At 40.2% G+C, this 16,498-nt stretch overlaps 1 long non-coding RNA gene and 1 pseudogene across 2 annotated transcripts; both read left to right on the top strand.

Moving 5' to 3' along the window:
- The first annotated feature begins 861 nt into the window (after positions 1 to 861).
- On the top strand, positions 862 to 7,346 carry LOC144330605 (uncharacterized). The gene is made up of 2 exons (XR_013396897.1): positions 862 to 1,073; positions 6,428 to 7,346. It is a non-coding gene; the product is annotated as an uncharacterized LOC144330605 (long non-coding RNA).
- A 6,349-nt stretch (positions 7,347 to 13,695) lies between these two features.
- On the top strand, positions 13,696 to 15,450 carry LOC710682 (elongation factor 1-alpha 1 pseudogene; annotated as a pseudogene). The gene has a single exon (XR_001446657.3). The product of XR_001446657.3 is annotated as an elongation factor 1-alpha 1 pseudogene (transcript).
- The last annotated feature ends 1,048 nt before the right edge of the window (positions 15,451 to 16,498 follow it).

The raw sequence follows: 16,498 nt of genomic DNA, 5'->3' as shown, positions 1-16,498 counted from the left end.
AAGTGTCCTTCCCTAGACCTGCAGAAGGAGGATAAACATGCTGATACCTTGATTTTGGAATTCTGACCTTCAGAACTGTGGGATAATACATTTTTTTTTTGTTCTAAGCCATGCAGTTTATGCTATTTTGTTATGAAAGCCTCAGAAAATTAATACAGAACTCAAATGCAAAGTGAGGCAAAGACATTACATAATACAGGTTGAGTATACCTTATCCAAAATGCTTGGGCCAGAAATGTTTTAAATTTCTATTTTTTTAATCTTAAAATACTTGCATATACATAATGAGATGCCTTGGAAATGGGATCCAAGTTTAATCATACAATTATTTATGTCTCATAGATACCTTATATATAGGCTGAAGGTAGGATTTTCTAAAATATTTAAAATAATATTTGTGCATAAAATAAAGTTATGGCTGTGAACTCTCATGAGGTCAAATGTGAAATTTGCCACTGGTGGCATCATGTCAGTACTCAAAACGTTTTGGATTTTGGAGCATTTTAAATTTTAGATTTTGGGATTAGGTATGCTCAACCTGTAGTTGTAAGAGGTGAAGCCACCTGAACTTCTGGGTCACGTGGAGACTTGGAGAATTTTCTGTCTTACAAGGATTGTAAAATGCACCAATCGGTGCTCTGTGTCTAGCTAAAGGTTTGTAAAATGTGTCAGTCAGTGTTCTGTAAAAATGCACCAATCAGCGCTCTGTGGCTAGCTAGAGGTTTGTAAAATGGACCAATCAGCCCTCTGTAAAATGGACCAGTCAGCACTCTGTAAAACTGACCAATCAGCAGGATGTGGGTGGGGACAAATAAGGGAATAAAAGCTGGCCACCCCAGTCAGCAACAGCAACCTGCTGGAGTGCCCTTCCACCCTGTGGAAGCTTTGTTCTTTCACTCTTCACAATAAATCTTGCTGCTGCTCACTCTTTGGGTCCACAGCACCTTTAAGAGCTGTAACACTCACCACGAAGGTCTGCAGCTTCATTCCTGAAGTCAGCAAGACTGCAAACCCACCAGAAGGAACAAGCTCTGGACACATCTTGGCGATCATCAAGGTACTATTGCCAAGTGGTGAGTAACATTGGATCCCTTTCACTTGTTTTTCTGTCCTATTTTTCCTTGGAATTTGGAGGTTAAACACCGGGCACCTGTCGGCCAGGTAAAAGTGACTAGCCTGGCCACCGGACTAAAGACACAAGTGTCAGGCTTTCTGGGAAAGGGCTCTCTAACAACCCCCAACTCTTTGGAGTTGGTAGCTTTGGTTTGGCTGGAACCAGCTTCCTCTTTTCCCATACTTCCGGGCTGAGCTGAGGGCTGACAGAGAGGAAAGCCATTCAGCTCTGGGGTCCTGACAAAAAGTTGGTTGACCCTGTAGCCATGAGCGGAACTCTCAAAGTCACATCGCCCAAGCAGGACTCACCCATCTATCCTATTTATCCTGACCCTTGCCTCCTGGGTCCTAACGCCTGTCAGACAAACTTCCTCCTGCCTCTCTTCTTTGAGGCTAGTCCCGCTTCTAAAAACCACTCCGTGATTCTGGTGCTTTTCTAGTTTCTCCTGTAGGAATGATTTCTAGTATAAATTTCAGGACTCCGTTTCTTTCCTTAGGCACCTAGAAAACACTGAGGACTCTAACAGGTTTTTGAGAATGCGTCAGTAAGGGCCACTAAATCTAACCTTCCTTGGTCCTTCTTGTGGTCTAGGAGGAAAACTAGTGTTTCTGCTGCTGCGTCAGTGAGTACAACTATTCCAATCAGCAGGGTCCAGGGACCATTGCAGTTTTGGGGTGGGGGGAAAAATCAAAACCATGGGCCGTTTTTTTCTTTCCGATGGGAAACACTCAGGCATCAACAGGTTCACCCTTGAAATGCATCCTGAGTCATTGACCCCCAAACCCTGAAAAAGAGGTGGCTCATTTTTTTCTGCACTATGGCCTGGCCCCAGAATTCTCTTTCTGATGGGGAAAAATGGCCACCTGAGGGAAGTATAAATTATAATACTATCCTGCAGCTTGACCTATTCTGTAAGAGGGAAATCAAATGGAGTGAAATACCTTATGTCCAAGCTGTCTTTTCATTGAAGGATAATCCACAACTATGCAAAGCCTGCAATTTACATCCCACAGGAGGACCTCTGAGCTTACCTCCATATCCTAGCCTTCCTATAGCTCACCTTCCTATTAATGATAAGTCTCCTCTAATCTCCCCTGCCCAGAGGGAAACAAGCAAAGAAATCTCCGAAGGACCACAAAAACCCCCGGCTATCGGTTATGTCCCCTTCAAACTGTAGTGGGAGGGGAATTTGGCCCAACCTTCTCCCTCTCTGATTTAAAGCAGATCAAGGTAGACCTGGGGAAGTTTTCAGATGATCCTGATAGGTACATAGATGTACTATAGGGTCTAGGGCAAACCTTCGACCTCACTTGGAGAGATGTCATGCTATTTTTAGACCAAACCCTGACCTTTAATGAAAATAATGTTTTTAGCTGCCGCTCAAGAGTTTGGAGATACCTGGTATCTTAGTCAAGTAAATGGTAGAATGACAGCTGAAGAAAGGGACAAATTCACTACCAGTCAGCAAGCCATCCCCAGTATGGATCCCCACTGGGACCTAGGCTCAGATCATAGGGATCGGAGTTGTAAACATCTGTTAACCTGTGTTCTAGAAGGACTAAAGAGAATTAGGAAAAAGCCCATGAGTTATTCAATGATGTCCACCATAACTCAGGGAAAGGAAGAAAATCCTTCTGCCTTCCTCAAGTGGCTACAGGAGGTCTTAATAAAATATACTCCCTGCCACCTGACTCCCTCAAGGGTCAATTGATCCTCAAAGATAAGTTTATTACCCAATCAGCTGCAGATATCAAGAGAAAGCTCCAAAAGCAAGCCCTGGGCCCAGAACAAAATCTGGAGGTATTACTAAACCTGGCAACCTCAGTGTTCTATAACAGGGACCAAGAGGAACAGGCCGAAAAGGAAAAGTGAGATCAGAGAAAGGCCACAGCCTTTGTCATGGCAATTAGAAAAACAAACCTTGGTGGTTCAGAGAGGACAGAAAGTGGAGCAGGCCAATCACCCAGTAAGGCTTGTTATCAGTGTAGTTTGCAAGGACACTTTAAAAAAGATTGTCCAACGAGAAACAAGCTGCTTCCTCGCCCATGTTCACTATGCTGAGGCAATCACTGGAAGGTGCACTGGCCCAGAGGACAAAGGTTCTGGGGCAACACAGGACTGAAGGTGCCTGGGGCAAGCGCCAGCTCATGTCATCACCCTCACTGAGGCTTGGGTATGTTTAATCATTGAGGGCCAGGAAATTGACTTCCTCCTGGACACTGGCATGACCTTCTCAGTGTTAATCTCCTATCCTGGACAGCTGTCCTCAAGGTCCGTTACCATCTGAGGAATCCTGGGACAGCCTGTAACCAGGTATTTCTCCCACCTCCTCAGTTGTAACTGGGAGACTTTGCTCTTTTCTTGTTTTCTTGTTTTGCTGGAAAGTCCCACACCCTTGTTAGGGATGGACATATTAGCCAAAGATGGAGCTATTATCTACATGAATATGAGGAACAAGTAACCCATTTGTGGTCCCCTGCTTGAGGAGGGAATCAACCCTGAAGCCTGGGCATTGGAAGGACAATTTGGAAGGGCAAAAAAATGTCCACCCGGTCCAAATCAGGCTAAAAGATCCCACCACTTTTCCTTATCAAAGGCAATATCCCTTAAGGCCTCAAGCTCATAAAGGATTACAGGATATTGTTAGACATTTAAAAGCTCAAGGCTTAGTAAGAAAATGCAGCAGTCCCTGCAACACCCCAATTCTAGGAGTACAAAAATTGAATGATCAGTGGAGACTAGTGCAAGATCTTAGACTCATCATGAGGCAGTAATTCCTCTATATCCAGTTGTAACCAACCCCTATATCCTGCTCTCTCAAATACCAGAGGAAGCAGAATGGTTCACTGTCTGGACCTCAAGGATGCCTTCTTCTGTATTCCCCTGCACTCCGACTCCCAGTTTCTCTTTGCTTTCACGGATTCCATAGACCACACATCCCAACTTACATGGATGGTCTTGCCCCAAGGGTTTAGGGATAGCCCTCATCTGTTTGGTCAGGCAGGCCCAAGATCTAGGCCACTTTTCAAGTCCAGGCACTCTGGTCCTTCGGTATGTGAATGATTTTCTTTTGGCTATGAGTTCAGAAGCCCCACGCCAGCAGGCTACTCTAGATCTATTAAAATTTCTAGCTAATCAAGGGTACAAGGCATCTAAATCGAAGGCCCAACTCTGCCTACAGCAGGTCAAATATCTAGGCTTAATTTTAGCCAGAGGAACCAGGGCCATCAGCAAGGAACAAATACAGCCTATACTGGCTTATCCTCACCCTAAGACATTAAAACAGCTGTGGGGGTTCCTTGGAATCACCAGCTTTTGCCAACTATGGATCCCCAGATACAGTGAGATAGCCAGACCCCTTTATACTCTAATCAAGGAGACCCAGAGGGCAAATACTCCTCTAGTAGAATGGGAAACAGAGGCAGAAACAGTCTTGAAAACATTAAACCAGGCCCTAGTACAAGCTCCAGACTTAAGCCTTCCCATAGGACAAAACTTCTCTTTACATGTAACAGAGAGAGCAGGAATAGCTCTTGGAGTCCTTACTCAGACTCGTGAAACAATCCCACAACCAGTGGCATACCTAAGTAAGGAAATTGATATAGTTGCAAAATGCTCGCCTCACTGTTTAGGAGTAGTTATGGCGGTGGTTGTCTTAGTATCAGAGGCTATCAAAATAATACAAAGAAAGGATCTCACTGTCTGGACTACTCATGATGCAAATGACATACTAGGTGCCAAAGGAAGTTTATGATTATCAGACAACCGCCTGCTTGGATACCAGGTGCTGCTCCTTGAGGGACCATTGCTTCAAATACACACATGTGTGGCCCCCAACCCTGCCAGTTTTCTCCCAGAGGATGGAGGACCAATTGAGCATGACTGCCAACAAATTATAGTCCAGATTTATGCCGCCCGAGAGGATCTCTTAGAAGTCCCCTTAGTTAATCCCGACCTTAACCTATATACCGATGGAAGTTCATTTGTGGAGAATGGGATACAAAGGGCAGGTTATGCCATGCCATAGTTAGTAAGCACTTGAAAGTAAGCCTCTTCCCCCAGAACCAGTGCCCAGTTAGCAGAACTAGTGGCGCTTACCCAAGACTTAGAACTGGGAAAGGGAAAAAGAATAAATATGTGTATACAAATAGCATGCTTGCCCATGCTGCAATATGGAAAGAAAGGGAGTTCCTACCCTCTGGGGGAACCTCCATTAAATACCACAAGGAAATCATGGACTTATTGCACACAGTGCCAAGGAGATGGCAGTCTTACACTGCCAAAGCCATCAAAAAGGTGAAGGAAAAAAGGCAGAAGGAAACCGTCAGGCAGACACTGAGGCCAAAATTGCTGCCAGGTAGAACCTCACATTAGAAATACCTGTGGAAGGACCCTTGGTATGGGACAACACTTTCCAAGAGATTAAGTCCCAGTATTCCCCAACTGAAACAGAATGGGGACTTTCCTGGGGTCATAGTTTTCTCCCCTCGGGGTGGTTAATGACAGAGAGACAAAGAGGGAGTCAGAGAGAAAGAGATAGAGAGAAGAGAAAGACACAAAGTCAAAGAGAAAGAGAGAGAGGAAAAGACAGAAACAAAGAAAGAGTCAGAAAGAGAGAAAGACACAGAAAGTCAGAGAGAGAGAGGGAAAGAGAGAGAAGCCAGGGTACTTTTCTGTCTACCCAGCCAAGGCATATTCTTCTTATGTGGGGCTTCAACATATATCTGCCTCCCCACCAACTGGACAGGCACCCCCACCTTAGTCTTCCTAAGTCCCAACATTAACATTGCCCCAGGAAATCAGACCCTATCAGTGCCCCGTAAAGCTCAAGTCCACCAGCGCAGGGCCACACAACTAATACCTCTACTTATAGGGTTAGGAATGGCCACTGCTGTAGGAACCAGAATAGCAGGTTTATCTACTTCATTATCCTACTACCACACACTCTCAAAAGTTTGCAAGAAATAACAAAATCTATCCTTACTCTAAACTCCCAAATAGACTCTTTGGCAGCAGTGATTCTCCAAAACCACTGAGGCCTAGACCTCCTCACTACTGAGAAAGGAGGACTCTGCACCTTCTTAGAGGAAAAGTGTTGCTTTTACACTAACCAGTCAGGGATAGTATGAGATGCCGCCCAGCATTCACAGGAAAAGGCTTCTGAAATCAGACAATGCCTTTCACATTCTTATACGAACGTCTGGAGTTGGGCCACATGGTTTCTCCCTTTCTAGGTCCTGTGACAGCCATCTTGCTATTACTCACCTTTGGACCTTCTATTTTTAACCTTCTTGTCAAATTTGTTTCCTCCAGGATCAAGGCCATCAAGCTACAGATGCTCTTACAAATGGAACCCCAAATGAGCTCAACTAACAACTTCTGCTGAGGACACCTGGATCAACCCACTGGCCCTTTGACTGACCTAAAAAGTTCCCCTCTGGAGGACACTACAACTGCAGAGCTCCTTCTTTGCCCCTATCCAACAGGAAGTAGTTAGAGTGGTCATTGCCCAGTTCCCAACAGCAGTTGGGGTGTCCTTTTTAGAGGGGGGATTGAAAGGTGAAGCCAGTTGGACTTCTGGGTAGGGTGGGGACTTGGAGAACTTTTCTGTCTTACAAGAGGATTGTAAAATGCACCAGTCAGCACTCTGTGGCTAGCTAGAGGTTTGTAAAATGGACCAATCAGCACTGTAAAATGGACCAATCAGTGCTCTGTAAAATTGACCAATCAGTACTCTATAAAATGGACAAATCAGCACTCTGTAAAGTGGACCAATCAGCAGGATGTGGGAATGGACAAATAAGGGAATAGAAGCTGGCCACCCTAGCCAGCAACAGCAACATGCTTGGGTGCCCTTCCATGCTGTGGAAGCTTTGTTCTTTCACTCTTTGCAATAAATCTTGCTGCTGTTCACTCTTTGGGCCCACACCACCTTTAAGAGCTGTAACACTCAGTGCAAAGGTCCACAGCTTCATTCCTGAAGTCAGTGAGACCACAAACCCACCAGAAGGAACAAACTCTAGGCACAGTTGTTTGCTTTCGGAGAGATTCACCAAATTCATAACATGTTTCAATTGAAATTTTAAAGATTACAAAAACATTTTAATTATAACCATTAAGAAACGTATAGGTAGTTTATGTATTTCTTAAGTATATGTTATATAAAATTTTGGAAGAAAAAACTGTTATACATCATAAGGTCCAATTAATAAAACAGAGGTATTTATTTTCATTTGTTTGCTTTTCTATGTTGAGAAAAAAGACTGTGCTTTGTTTTGGTTGCCCTAGTGAATGGGTAATTGAGTAAATAAGTGAACTGGTGAATGTGGGGGTAAATAAATGAATAATTTCCACAGTAGGATTACTGAACCTCTGGTTTAGTTTACTGACAGTCTAGAACAAGCTTGTCCAATCTGTGGTCTGCAGGCTACATGCAGTCCAGGATGCCTTTGAATGTGGCCCAACAGAAATTCATAAACTTTCTTAAAACATTATGAGGCTTTTTTTTGTGACTTGTTTAAAGCTCATCAGCTATCGTTAGTGTTGGTGTATTTTATGTGTGGCCCAAGAAAATTCTTCTTCCAGTGTGGCCCAGGGAAGTCAAAAATTGAACATCCTTGGTGTACAGCTTTGGTTTGAAGCTGTCCATGGTACTGAATAAAAGTCTCTGAAAGCCAAATGTCTTCTAGCTCCTAGGACTTTGACCCTCCTTACTAGACGCTAGGTATTCGTTTACTTCTTTTTCTTTTTCTTTTTTTTTTTTTTTTTTTTTTTTGAGACCGAGTTTTGCTCTTGTTGATCAGGCTGGAGTGCAGTATTACGATCTCGACTAACCGCAACTCCGCCTCTTGGGTTCAAGCAATTCTCCTGCTTCAGCCTTCCTGAGTAGCTGGGATTACAGGCATGTGCCACCACACCCGGCTAATTTTATATTTTTAGTAAACACGGGGTTTCTCCATGTTGGTCAGGCTGGTCTCTAACTCCCAACCTCAGATGATCCACCTGCCTCAGCCTCCAAAAGTGCTGGGATTACAGGCATGAGCCACCGTGCCTGGCCGACCCCAGGTATGCATTTAAACACAACTCATCATTCTCGTTTCAACTCACTGCAAAGAGACCCCCCACCAAAAAGCATGTGGCCTCTTTTATGAAATACATGGAGACAGACATATGTCATTGGTCCCGTCTGAGCTGTTAAACATTTTTTAGTCTTTTCTCCCCACATTTGCGCTTCTCAAATTCTTTCCCATCTCTGTTGAAAGCAGCTAATCCTTCCTGTTGTGTACTCCAAATCCTTGGATGCATTTTTAAATCCTTCCTTCATCTCATTCTATTTGCCAGGAAATCCTCTTGGCTCTACCCTCAAAATATTTCCTGAGTCTAACGTGCTTATGATCTTTATGGCTATCACCTTTTCCACACCACCAGCATCTCTCAATAGACTATTGTAATATGTTTCCAAGTAGTGTTCATGTTTCTACCCTCATCTTCTCCCACCCTCTTAGGATGCTTTCCATATAGTACTTATGGCTATCTTATGGTTATCTTTTTAAAACATAAGCCAGGTTATGTTGCTTTTCTATTCAAACTTTCCAAAGGATTTCCATTTCCATTTTGTTTATTGTCTGTTCATAATTTTTAAAAATATTAGTTTCATGAGAGCAGAGATTGTGGGTTTTTTTTCAGTTATCTGAGGCATCCCATGTTCCCAGAACAGTTCTTGGCCCATGGTTGGTTCTCAATAATATTTCTTCAATAAATTAAAGACAATTAGAATCTTTTGTTACTGTTAGAATGCTCTTAAGAAATCCAAATCTTATTGAAAAAGTGTTCAAACAAGTTGAATTATTGCATCTTTAATTGGTTTAAACATTAATATTTTAAAATTCAACCTTAAAGTCCACTAACATAAACTGCTTGATATGTGAACATTGAAGGAACTAAAATTACTAAGTGCATTTTAAAGTAGAAAAAGAATGCAATTGAGATATTTACATATACCCACAAAAGAGTGTTTCAGTTTGTTTTCAAAAAAAGTTCTAAAATAGTGATACCTAAAAAAATACAATATTTTGCTATAAGTAGAACACAGCCTTGGAGCAAAAGACCTATATTAAAGTCCTGATTTAGCCACTGATCAGCTATGTGACTTTGATATGATCTCTCACCAACTTTGCATTCATGTTAGGCTTCCAGTCAAATCATCAGTTTTAAAGAGATTTAAATTTCTTCCCTTAGGAAGAGGCAAAGAGTTTCAAGGACAATTTTGAAAATTCTAAATTCTAATCACAATTTTCTTTGTAAGTAAGCTAGAGAATGAGATGTGAACTACAGAAAATCCAAAGTAATTACAGCTGAGCATAAGAATTGGCCTTGATGGAAACTACAATTACTTGTGAAGACCTTCTATTGAGTAAATATGCCATTTTGTCAAAATAATATGGCTAAAGGATCTAAATATTTTCCTCTTATCTTGTATTGTGAAATCTCATACTTAAAAAAACCCAACCATTTAACAGATGGATTACTGAAAATCCATTCTCTGAAGGAGCTGACATTTCATCAATCTGATGAAAATTCGAGCTCCTATATATAGTTCCTTAACTGGGATAATAACAGACATTTTAAGAAGAAAGCTTAGCTGGGAAGTTTGATAGTTAGGAAACTTAACTGTGAAAGAAATTATTTTTGTACAATTAACTTTCCTTGTATGAAAAAAATCTGCCTACTAACATGATTTAGAAACTTCTAACTGATATATAACTATTATTTGGAAAAGTTTTTAAAAGTCACTTTGGAATGTGAAACACATCTTCTCATAGCAAATGTACTAATTTTTCATGTATTTTTCAGTTTTATTACATTTTTAATTGACATATAACACTTGTACATATTTATGGGGTACAGTGTGACATTTTGACATATGTATACATTATGTAATTATCACATTAGGGTAATTAGCATATTCATCATCTCAAATATTGTCATTTCTTAGTGGTGAGGGCATTCGAAACTCTCTCTTCTAGTTATTTTGAAATATACACTATGTTATTAACTATAGTCACCCTACTGTGCAATGGAACACTAGAACTCATTCTTCTTCCTGTTTTACTGTAACTTTGTAATCATTGACCAACATCTCCCCATCCCCCTCTTCTCCTGTTCACAGCCTCTGGTAACCACTATTTTACTCTCTACCTCTATGAAATCATGCTTTTTTAGATTCCACATATAAGTGAAGTCATGGGGGTGTTTATCTTCCTGAGCATGAGTTATTTGACCTAGCATACTGTCCTCTGGGCTTATCTATGTTGTCAGAAATGACAGGATTTTATTCTCTTACAGAGCAAAAGAGTATTCCATTGTGTAAATATATTAGGTTTTCTTCATTCATTCCTCTATTGATGGACACTTTGGTTGATTTCATATCTTGGCTATTGTGAATAGTGCTGCAATAAACATGGCAGTGCTGCTGATATCTCTTCAACATACTGATTTTCTTTCCTTTGAATATATATCCAGAAGGAAGACTGATGAATAGTTTGATAGTTTTAATTTTAGTTTTCTGAGGAAACTTGAGATTGTTTTCTATAATGGCTGTATTAATTTAAATATAGTGTTTGATTCTCCTTTCTCTACATTCAGCATTTATTTTTGTCTTTTTGATAATAGTTATTCTAACTGGAGTGAGATGATGTCTCATTGTCATTTTTATTTGAATTTTCCTGATGATTAGCAATGTTGAGCATTGTTTTCATACACATATTGGCCATTTGTATGTCTTCTTTTGAGAAATGTCTATTCAGGTCTTTTGACTATTCTTTAATCAAATTATTATCATTTTGCTAGTGAATTAAGTTCCTTATATATTCTGGATATTAATGTCCTGTGAGATGCATAGTTTGCATAGTTTTTCTCCCATTCTACACGTTGTCTTTTCACTCTGTTGTTTCCTTTGCCTTCTTTCACTGTGCAGAAGCTTTTTAGTTTGATATAATCCCAATTTGCTTTTGTTGCCTGTGATTTGGGTCCTTATCTTTAAAAAATCCTTGCCCGGACCAATGTCAAGAAGTGTTCCCACATGTTTTCTTCTAGTAGTTTCATGGTTTCAGGTTTTACAGTTAAGCACAACTCAAAAAATCCATTTTGAGTTGATTTTTGTAAGTGGTGAGAGATAGGGGTCTATGCATTCTTCTGTACGTGGGTATCCAGTTTTCCTAGAACCAATTAGTTGAAGAGACTGTCCTTCCCCCATTGTGTGTTCTTGGCACTTCTGCCAAAAATGACCCAGCTGTAAATTCATGGATTTACTTCTGGATTCTCTATTCTGTTCCATTGGTACATGTGTCTGTTTTCATGCCAGTACCATGTTGTTTGGGTTACTGTTGCTTCGTAATGTATTTTGAAGTCAGGTAATGTAATGCTTCCAGCATTGTTCTTTTTGCTTAAGATTGCTTTGGCTATTCATGGTATTTTGTGGTCCCATATAAATTTTAGGATTTTTTTTTTGTATTGTTGTGAAGAATGTCATTGGTGGTTTGATAAGAATTGCAAGGAAGCTGTAAATTACTTATAGTATGGGTGTTTTAACAACATTAATTCTTCTAATTTATGAACACAGAATATCTTTCTATTTATTTGTGTCTTCTTCAAGTTCTTTTCTTAATATTTTATAGTTTTCATTGTAAAGCTCCTCCACCTCCTTGGTTAAATTTATTGCTAGGTATTTTAATTTTTGTAGCTACTCTAAATGGAATTGCTTCCTTGATTTCTTTTTCAGATTGTTTGCTGTTGGCATATATAATGCTACTGATTTTTTTAGTTGATTTCTTATCCTGTACTGATAATGGTTGTGTATCTATAAAATCCACAAAAACCTATGTAACCACCTGAATGATCATTCTTAACTATTTTAATTAAAAAGAATATATCTAGAAATTTGTGGGTGAAAGAAAAACAGAGAAATAAAAGACAAATTGGAAGGTTGTAAAAGTCAGTATTTTTGTTTGCAAGACCCAGCAATGGATTCTGGCTAACTTCAGAACGTATTGGAAAAATATTGTGTCGTTTACAGAATTAGAATCAAATGTAGGGCTAGAGAAGAGGCTTGGAAACAAGACAAGAGCACAGGAGGTTTGGCATAGGGCTCAGAGACATACCCCGGAGCAGGCCTGAAGGTTGGGGCCTCTCCTGCTGCCATTCCCAGTGTCTCAGTGCTGCAGCCCCTGGACTTAATATATTTGCTGTAAATATCTTCCCAATTGTCTCTATGTCTATGCTACAGTTCATTCAGATAGAATTTGGAGCTGATGACATTGATTACTTTGGGGTCCTTTTATTTAACAAAATATTTTCAGGGAAGTCTATAATAAATATCTTTTTGCATAGAGTATGTTCCTTTATAATATGAGATGTAATTTGTTACAGCTCTGGAAAGAAAACTAAGAGTTAAAATCTTGCTCTTAAAACTGAATCTAAGAAAGGACGACCTATTTAATACACAGTGCTGGGAAAACAGGCTACCCAAATGTAGAAGAATGAAATTGGGCTCCTATCTCTCACCTTATACAAAAGTCAACTCAAGATGGATCAAAGACTTAAATCTAAGACCTGAAACTACACAGATTCCAGAAAGAACCTGGGAAAACTCTTTCACACATTAGTCTAGGCAAATAACTTATGACTAAGATGCCAAAAGCAAATGCAATAAAACCAAATTAAATTGGACCTAGTTAAGCAAAAAGCTTCTGTACAGCAAAAGAAATAATCAGCAGAGTAAACAGACTACCCACAGAATGGGAGAAAATATTTGCAAGCTATGCATCCATCAAAGAAATAATATCCAGATTCTCAAACAAATCAGCAAGATAAAAGCACAAATGATCCCATCAAAGAGTGAGCAAATGGCATGAATAGACATTTCTCAAAGGAGGATATACAAATAAACATAGGAAAAAATGCTCAACATCATTAATCATCAGAGAAATGCAAATTACACAGTGAGATATCACCTTACTCCTGCAAGAATGGCCATTATTAAAAGGTCAAAAAACAATAGATGTTGGCATGGATGCGGTGAAAGTGGAATGCTTTTACACTGCTGGTGGGAATGTAAATTAGTATAACCACTATGGAAAAACAGTATGGAGATTCCTTAAAGAACTAAAAGTAGATCTACCATTTGATCCAACAATCCCGCTACCAGGTCTCTTCCCAAAGGAAAAGAAGTCATTACATCAAACAGACACTTGTATGCATATATTTATTGCAGAACAATTCACAATTGCAAAGATATAGAACCAACCTAAGTGCCCATCAGCCAATGAGGGAATAAATAAACTTTGTTATATATACACTATGGAATACTAATCTGCCATAAAAAGAACAAAATAATGTCTTTTGCAGCAACTTGGATGGAGCTGAAGGCCATTATTCTAAGTGAAGTAACTCAAGAATGGAAAACCAAATACCATATGTTCTCACTTATAAGTGGGAGCTAAGCTATGGGTACACAAAGGTATACAGAGTGGTATAATGGACTTTGGAGACTCAGAAACAGGAGGGTATAAGAAGGGCAAGAGCTTTTTCACAACGAGTTTGCCGCCAGAACACAGGTGTCGTGAAAACTACCCCAAAAGCCAAAATGGGAAAGGAAAAGACTCATATCAACATTGTCGTCATTGGACACGTAGATTTGGGCAAGTCCACCACTACTGGCCATCTGATCTACAAATGCGGTGGCATCGACAAAAGAACCATTGAAAAATTTGAGAAGGAGGCTGCTGAGATGGGAAAGGGCTCCTTCAAGTATGCTTGGGTCTTGGATAAACTGAAAGCTGAGCGGGAACGTGGTATCACCATTTATATCTCCTTGTGGAAATTTGAGACCAGCAAGTATTATGTGACTATCATTGATGCCCCAGGACACAGAGACTTCATCAAAAACATGATTACAGGGACATCTCAGGCTGACTGTGCTGTCCTGATTGTTGCTGCTGGTGTTGGTGAATTTGAAGCTGGTATCTCCAAAAATGGGCAGACCCGAGAGCATGCTCTTCTGGCTTACACACTGGGTGTGAAACAACTAATTGTTGGTGTTAACAAAATGGATTCCACTGAGCCACCCTACAGCCAGAAGAGATATGAGGAAATTGTTAAGGAAGTCAGCACTTACATAAAGAAAATTGGCTACAACCCCGACACTGTGGCATTTGTGCCAATTTCTGGTTGGAATGGTGACAACATGCTGGAGCCAAGTGCTAACATGCCTTGGTTCAAGGGATGGAAGGTCACCCGTAAGGATGGCAATGCCAGTGGAACCACGCTGCTTGAGGCTCTGGACTGCATCCTACCACCAACTCGTCCAACTGACAAGCCCTTGCGCCTGCCTCTCCAGGATGTCTACAAAATTGTTGGTATTGGTACTGTTCCTGTTGACCGAGTGGAGACTGGTGTTCTCAAACCCGGTATGGTGGTCACCTTTGCTCCAGTCAATGTTACAACTGAAGTAAAATCTGTCGAAATGCACCATGAAGCTTTGAGTGAAGCTCTTCCTGGGGACAATGTGGGCTTCAATGTCAAGAATGTGTCTGTCAAGGATGTTCGTTGTGGCAACGTTGCTGGTGACCGCAAAAACGACCCACCAATGGAAGCAGCTGGCTTCACTGCTCAGGTGATTATCCTGAACCATCCAGGCCAAATAAGTGCTGGCTATGCCCCTGTGTTGGATTGCCACACGGCTCACATTGCATGCAAGTTTGCTGAGCTGAAGGAAAAGATTGATTGCCGTTCTGGTAAAAAACTGGAAGATGGCCCTAAATTCTTGAAGTCTGGTTATGCTGCCATTGTTGATATGGTTCCTGGCAAGCCTATGTGTGTTGAGAGCTTCTCAGACTATCCACCTTTGGGTCACTTTGCTGTTCGTGATATGAGGCAGACAGTTGCGGTGGGTGTCATCAAAGCAGTGGACAAGAAGGCTGCTGGAGCTGGCAAGGTCACCAAGTCTGCCCAGAAAGCTCAGAAGGCTAAATGAATATTATCCCTAATACCTGCCACCCCACTCTTAATCAGTGGTGGAAGAACGGTCTCAGAACTGTTTGTTCAATTGGCCATTTAAGTTTAGTAGTAAAAGACTGGTTAATGATAACAATGCATCGTAAAACCTTCAGAAGGAAAGGAGAATGTTTTGTGGACCACTTTGGTTTTCTTTTTTGTGTGTGGCAGTTTTAAGTTATTAGTTTTTAAAATCAGTACTTGTTAATGGAAACAACTTGACCAAAAATTTGTCACAGAATTTTGAGACCCATTAAAAAAGTTTAATGAGGAAAAAAAAAAAATAAGGGCAAGAAATTAAAAACTACTTATTGCATACATTGTACATTAGTCAGGTGAATGGTGCGCTAAGATCTCAGACTTCACCTATGCAATTTATTCATGTAACTAAAAATGACTCATACCCTAGGAGCCACTGAAATAAAAAAAATTCAATAAATAGTTAAATAAACAAAAAAAATCTGAACCTAAAAAAAATTAAATTTTAAAAAAGCCTGACCAGAAAAGATGAACAAGAAAAAAATATATATATGTGGCTCCTTAATTTTCCCAAGAGCCTCTTACCTTTCAAGCTGGAGTGGCATCTCAGCTGACACCCCTGTGGCCACCCATCTTGCAGCCTTTGACTTCTCAGCCTACCAAATCCAACCAGCTGTTCTCTTTATCCGTCTAGAGATAGGTTTCCTTTACCACTTCAGTTGAAATCTTGGCGACATTCTTGCATCTCCTCAAACGGCATTCTGTTAAAATCTCTAGTAAATGAAGGCAAATACTTTAGTTTTTCCTCAACCTTCCTTTATGACTTTATTTCAAGAATTTTTATAATACTTGATTGAAGGGTACATGTTCTGATTGTTCTGAAGATGCTAGCTGTTTCTCTCCTCTGTGTTTACCCAAGCCAAAGCTGTAATCATGAACCAGCTATGCCAATCCTAGGCAGTATGGTTCTAATAATATTTGCCAACTAGAATGTGCAATATTTTAAAAATTGGGTCACTTGCTTCCTGTATTATGTACTAGAGATACCTAATATTACCCAAGATTATGAATCTGTAGAAAATTATAGCATAAAATTAAGTAAGAACAAGTTTTCTCACTACTGTGCCCTACTTAAAAGAAACTTTTATGTAGGATAATATTTTCAATACACCCATTTAAAAACAATTGTATTCTCAGGCAGTACAAATGATGTTTAACACAAAATAAACTATATTGGTTTAAAGCCCAGGAGTTTCATAGGCCTATTGAGGTTTCAGTGTGTAGAGCCTCTTCATTCTATCTCACATTCTAGGACCTCCAGGGTCCGGAAAGCTTTAATCTGAGCATGAACGT

This window comes from Macaca mulatta, chromosome 8 (genome assembly GCF_049350105.2).
Source record: "Macaca mulatta isolate MMU2019108-1 chromosome 8, T2T-MMU8v2.0, whole genome shotgun sequence".
NCBI classification, from domain to species: domain Eukaryota; kingdom Metazoa; phylum Chordata; class Mammalia; order Primates; family Cercopithecidae; genus Macaca; species Macaca mulatta.
Note: the sequence above shows the minus strand (reverse complement) of the source record. Positions and strands in the feature narration are given on the sequence as shown.